The sequence below is a fragment of the Acanthopagrus latus genome, chromosome 14 (genome assembly GCF_904848185.1).
Source record: "Acanthopagrus latus isolate v.2019 chromosome 14, fAcaLat1.1, whole genome shotgun sequence".
Taxonomy (NCBI): domain Eukaryota; kingdom Metazoa; phylum Chordata; class Actinopteri; order Spariformes; family Sparidae; genus Acanthopagrus; species Acanthopagrus latus.
Window position 1 is genome coordinate 16726825 of NC_051052.1, and position 6075 is coordinate 16732899.

Genomic DNA, 6075 nt, shown 5'->3' on the forward strand with positions numbered 1-6075 from the left:
TACCCCTCTCTCTGATTCATGAGCAGATCAGCCCCACTGATTGTAATAATAGAACTACAGGCCGCGGCTGAGCAGGCTGAGGGTTGCAGGTTTGAGCCATGCCAAGCACTTAGTTATGCACACATATGGAGAGGCATTTGCTGCAGGCCCCCCCCTCGTCGTCACCCCTGGGGCACGATTGCATTAGCTAAACACCTTGAAAGCAAATACTGACACCTTGCAGGGCGAGCGCCGAGCTTCACAGATGCGCCAGGAGAGAAGCCAGCTGGAGGGAAAACGACTGGGAGAGGCTGCGCAAGACGAGAGACGCGCGTTGAGTTTTTCTCCTCCTCGGACACAGCCGAGCCGGAGCCAGGACGCCATGGTAACCAGATGGACTCGCTGCGAGGCATATTTCATGTTTCACACCGCGGCCAGTCCAGTTAGCCGGGCGCCGCTTTTGGCATCGTCTCGTGGCAACACCTGACACTTTGGAAAAATGTGCAGATGTGTTCGCGAACTCAAACTTCTTCAAAAACACGGAGGTTTTGAACTCAATTCCACACTGGCACTTTGTCCATTAACTACCAAGAAATATCCGCTTCCCCGTGTTGCTAACACTCACTCGGCGCTGACTGAAGGTGGTCCTTGCCTTGCCAATTTGCCGGCACCTACGTAGTGCGGTGGACAGGTGGCTGGTCAGATGCCCGGCTCCTTAGCACCACAGTGGACGATCTCTACCTTTCTGACTGGGCAGATGTCAGATACTTGGCAGGACTGCCACCCAGGTTTCCCTGCAGAAAGCCTCCAGACGGGCTAGATAAAAGCAATCTCCCTGTTCTTCAAGCCTGTTTCAGACACTTCTCCCCCCCTCCTGTCTGTTTTCACTTGGCTGGGCCCACTTTTAATAGCTCACATAGTCAAGTGAGAAAGGCAGACCGGTGGCCGAGACACTGATCACTAATGAGGGGTAGGACTCTGACTTGCCCACGTTCTGGCACTCCTGTCGGGATCACTGCAGGGAGCCTCTCAGCTCGTCCTAACAATCCCTGTAATGCTGCGTTCAGACCCACTTTGCCTTTCAAACGACGCTTTTGACGCTCGCTCTGTTTTTTCTCCCTGCTTCCCTCCCATGGCGAGAGATTGTGTATTAAATCATTAACGGTTGTCCTAACAATGCAAATTCCCCGTGAGCTCTGATCCTGTCGGTGCCACTTGACACAGAAAAGAGTGGAGCCGAGTACAGTGGAGGAGCTCATGAATAAGTGAATCTGACATTTCACGCTTTGAAAAAGTTACACCATCTCCATTGTTATGAATATTTTCACTTGTCCCTCAATTATTTCCAAAAAAGAAGAACCGCTGTACCCCTGACAACTGCTCTGCCTGCACACACTCAAACTATAATTTTGAACTTGGCTGGTTACATCATACTAATGTCACTGAGGACTCCATATGTAGGATTTTGATGATGTTACAAAAGCTTTCAAATTCTTATAATAGCGTCTGGATACTTTAACGACCAATACCGAAGATATACTTGCTTTTCTGTATATCCTGTGGCCGTTTGGGATGGTGGTTTTGCATGTCCTCAGAAAATAAGAGATGCAGTACACACATGCACAGAAGGAGCTGTGTAGCGTCCATGAACAGTACATTAGAAATTAGACACGACGTTGGAGGACGAGCGCCATTATTCCTATGAAAGAGGCTCAGTGGCTCTACTTCCCAGATACAAAACTACCCAGATCTTTTGCGTTATAATGCCCAAACAGCGTTCTTCCACCGACATCTTTGCTAAGATGGCTGTTTTGTTATTTGCAACTTGAAGCAACATTATGTAAAAATCAAAATGTTGTGCGAGTCTCTAAGCGCTGCACCACCGTCGAAAACACATCACCCACGCTCGGACCACGGATCTCAACTACACTCCAGTAAGGTTTTATGATGGGAACATGCGATGGTTATGACACAAATCTGTCCACAGACAGACATACAACCACATGGCAAAATACTCAAAATTGCTGCTGTGTTAGTTTGCGCTTCAAAAAGTGTCTCCAGGACTCAATTATCCCTTGATGGCACACACACAGAGTCACAAACAGGAAACAAGCCGATGCTGTAACAAAACATCTAACTGACTATTGGAGAATTAACTTTGTTAAGGGTGATCACGATGGATGTGGCTGTTGAAATTAATCAATCACTGTAATCATCCTGGTGCCTCCCAAGGCTAAATAAAAACAAAACTCCCCGTGCCCGGCAATTATATTTGTGCACCTCGAGGCAGAGTCGACTCCTCGATCCAAAACCCCAATTCCTGTCACAGTTTGATCAGTGAGCTCCAAGTTGATGCAATCTCGAATCGCAAAGTGATATTATCATGCTACGCTGGCTCCTCGACGTGAGGGGAGGGGAGGGGAGAGATGCAAAGTGTTAGCGGCGTGTTCCTCCCTCGGTTTGAAGACGAGCGGTTTCCGTAGGCAGCTTCCTCCCGCCATATGCTCAGCCAGCTCAGCTCCGTCCTGCAGGAGCCACCTCAGCCCTGCAAGTCTGCAGAGGAAGTTGACATAATAGCCCAAAGTCACGAATGACACAAAAACCCAAATAAGACAGAAACTCTGCCACAACTGCTTCCAGCTACAGAGGGTGTGTGTGTGTGTGTGTGTGTGTGTGTGTGTTTGTGTGTAAGTGCTGCATTCATCAGGGTCCTAATGTCTTGAAACATAGCATCTGTTCAGTGCTATTTTCTGAATTATAATGACAGTGAGCTATGTTTGGAGATGACGCCACTGGCTGTTTGCTCCTATAGATGAAATTAAACAACAGTAACGCTCATAAAGCGCTCTACAAATCAGACATATCAATCAGGAGAGACTAATTAAATGAGGGGCTTGAAGAGTTACATGTGATGTGATGTTTAGGAGTCAAGATCGGGAGCCAAACTCCTGCTGAGCCCCTGGAAAGACTCATTGGACAGCTGCTGTTTAATGTGAGCTGGTGGTGAACCGGGCTGTGGGTCGTACAAATCGTGCACTGAAACGTAAGGAATGGATTTTGAAGTGTGACAGCAACAATCAATTTGATTGACACATAGAGGTTGTGACTCGTTGACTCTGATTGGTTTCAGTGATGAAACGGCAGACGGCTGATCGAGTGGGAGGCGGAAAGAAAGATATCTTAATGAAGGTTTTCTCTTATTGAACTTCTTCTTCTTTAAGATTTGGAACCAAACCATAAAGGCTGAATAAAAAAAAGTTTTCCATTAACTTGGTATTATGGGTTCTGTTTGGAAGAATTTTGGGGATCACCGTTCAAAGACTTTTGAGTCTCAAACGAGATATGTACTGAAGTTAGCATGCTAACCAGCTACCCCCGGTCAGTCCTGTGTTGTAATACCACTTTGTACCTGAAGAGGAAATGATGAGCCACTGTAGCATCTGCTTTGCACTCAGTCCAGCATGACAGGAAGAAGAAGTAGTGTTGCCTGGATGTCGTGTTCTTACTATGGGCTCCTGCAAGAAACCATGTTTGGGGGCAAAGACAAAAAGGTCAAAGAAGTTGTCATGGCTACAGGTTTTTAGTTCAGTCCTCTTTTGTTTTACACTTCCTGTCTTTGTGTTTTTTTTTCCCCGCCGGTTGATTTGATTTTACCGGTGGTCCCTCGTCACACATATCCAGTGCTTACAGGCTTAATGTAACATGTGAATCCCCTAATTCCCAAAGTCTGTCTTCATCCACACCAAAGGAAAAAAACATAAAGTCACTAATGCTGAAGCAGGTGACGTTGTCATCATCCGCCATCTTTCACTTAAAATACAAGACAGCTGCACAATAAGAGGAGCTCCCTGTGTTAGCAGGTTGACAAACTGGATTTCAACCTGTCCCCAAGACTCATTTCCTCTGCCAGTTTAGAAAGAATCTAAAGACAGACCGAGTTAAGAGACAATCAGGTGATGAAGCAGCACGGTGGGAGAGGGTGATGGGTTTAACAGGAGTTTAGTTTAGTCATAACACGAATCATTGGCCAATATTACGGCGACCTGGCAACAGGTCTGTGATCATCAGAGCCGAAAAGAAAAACCAAAAGCCTGTGAAATGGCATCGCTTCCTTGACTAAAAACCCGAAACCAAAGTCACACTATGATTGCATTTACAACCCAGCCATCGCAGCCACACTGGATATTTTCTAAACCTAATGGAAATGCACACTTAGCGAGTCGCCTCTCGAAAGCTTGGATGGATTACTCTCCCAGAGAAAATGCGGTGAAGTGCTTGCAGACAGGACAGTACAAAGCACTTTTCTGTAAATGAGATACACAGAGTCACATGGTGAAAGACAACCTGAGGCGACGGCGGGTGGGTCGACAGTGACAGAGCTGTAAGTGGGGTGAAAAGGGGGGAAAAGAGACAGTTGATACGGGCAATAAAGTGCAGCGAGGTGAGGTCGGAGCGAGAGAACCTTAAATCACTCTCAATGATCTCCCTCCTGAGAATAGTTAAAGTCCAGAACGTGACCTGCTCTTAAAAACGTTTTCATAACTAACTTGAAGGGTCGGCCATCAGAGAAATTATAAAACGAGGGGTGTTTTATCGCTGCGCACCACCCTGTGTCATTGCCCGGAAAAGCTGTACTCGTGTGGAATATCCAAAAGTCATTAACCTTAAGTGCTGGCTGGTGGTGAAAACAGGTTAATGTGGCTAAAGTGAGGACGTTCGGTGATGGACTTCCGGTGATAAATGAGGAGAAAATGGGAGGATTTAAACCCCCATGGGTCAAGGGAAAGGCGATTACCTCCTGAAGGCTCAAGATTCATTGCGTGACGTCGGCAAAAGGAGCTCTGGGGACCACAGGAGAGGTCGTCACAGCCACGAGGGACCGAGTTCCCATGTTTTAGCTCGATTCTCCGCGGGTGCATGGGGAAATCATGTGTGGGTACCTCGGCTATCTGACTCACCTACAAACAGTGGCCTGGAATTGTTCTTTCTTGCTTGCATAAGTGTGTGTTATTCCCTCCTTAACAACCACAACGTGGATCAAGGGAAATTGTAATGAAAGTGGAGGAACCTCTCTAGATTTCACCCTCGGCGGAAATCCAGCTCCCATCAGAAATAAAACACAAAGGATTACACGGGTTGGTTTGACAGGGGAGCGTTGCGAGAAAGCGCACCTATAAATATGTGTCTTCTCTCGCCGATTTGAGATCCAGGACTGGACAGACGCAGCGAAGGGGAACATAGAGAAGTGAAAGAAAAAAGGAAGAGAGCTCCGAGGCTCGGATGAACCGTTTTTTTTTTTTTTTTTTTTTGTGCCGTGGCCAGGTGGCAGATTGCTGGAGCTGGGAGATGAAAGCAGGAGAAGACCACTGATCTACTGTACAGTACTATGCTGCAGGAGATGGATAGCACCCCCCTCTCTCTCCCTCCTATTTTCTGCGTTTCTCTCCTTCGTGCCCGTGAGCGAGTGATGCATCAGGGTCAGGCGTGGTTGAGTGTTGGGAGGATCAGAGCGGCCGGCGCCCACTCACCGGGGTTGAGACACATGAGGAGGTCAGGGAAGGATATGACGAGGAGAGATACGAGAACCGAGCACGGCGGCAAAAAAAAAAAAAAAAAAGGTGTCTGCTGGTAGTGTATTTTGAGCTCAGGTTGAGAACGAAGCGGAATATTTATCAAACACTCGAGTGAAGGTGGGGTGAAGTCTGACAGCCGGCGGCCAAAATATTTAACCTTTCCCATCGAGAACTCTGACGTACCACCACACTCCGCTGCAGGACATCACGACTCCTGCCTTCCCCCTGTAATCATATGGGTACATTTGCATACCTCCACCTCATAATCGTGCATAATCCAATAACAAGGGACTGACGGGGGGGCTTCCAGTTGAACGTATCAGTAGTCGTCTGTCAGGAGAAAACTTAAGGTGTGCATCCATTTGCATCGCTGATGAGCTCCGGGGCATCTGGGCAGGCAGATAGTTCATATATTGTTCATGAGAGCGTGTGCAGACGTAAATTCTCACCCAGGATCCAGCTGTTCGCTTCGTCTCCCCCCTCTTCTGTCTCTGCTCCTGCTATACGTTATGTCAGTCTTGAC

The 6075-nt window shown here is 47.4% G+C and overlaps 1 long non-coding RNA gene across 1 annotated transcript; it reads right to left on the reverse strand.

Annotated features, from left to right (window-relative positions):
• Positions 1-2383: 2383 nt before the first annotated feature.
• LOC119032875 lies at positions 2384-4888 on the reverse strand. Its single transcript, XR_005079073.1, has 4 exons — positions 4775-4888; positions 3389-3494; positions 2886-3015; positions 2384-2532 (listed from the first exon to the last, which is right to left on the reverse strand). It is a non-coding gene; the product is annotated as an uncharacterized LOC119032875 (long non-coding RNA).
• Between the last annotated feature and the right edge of the window lie 1187 nt (positions 4889-6075).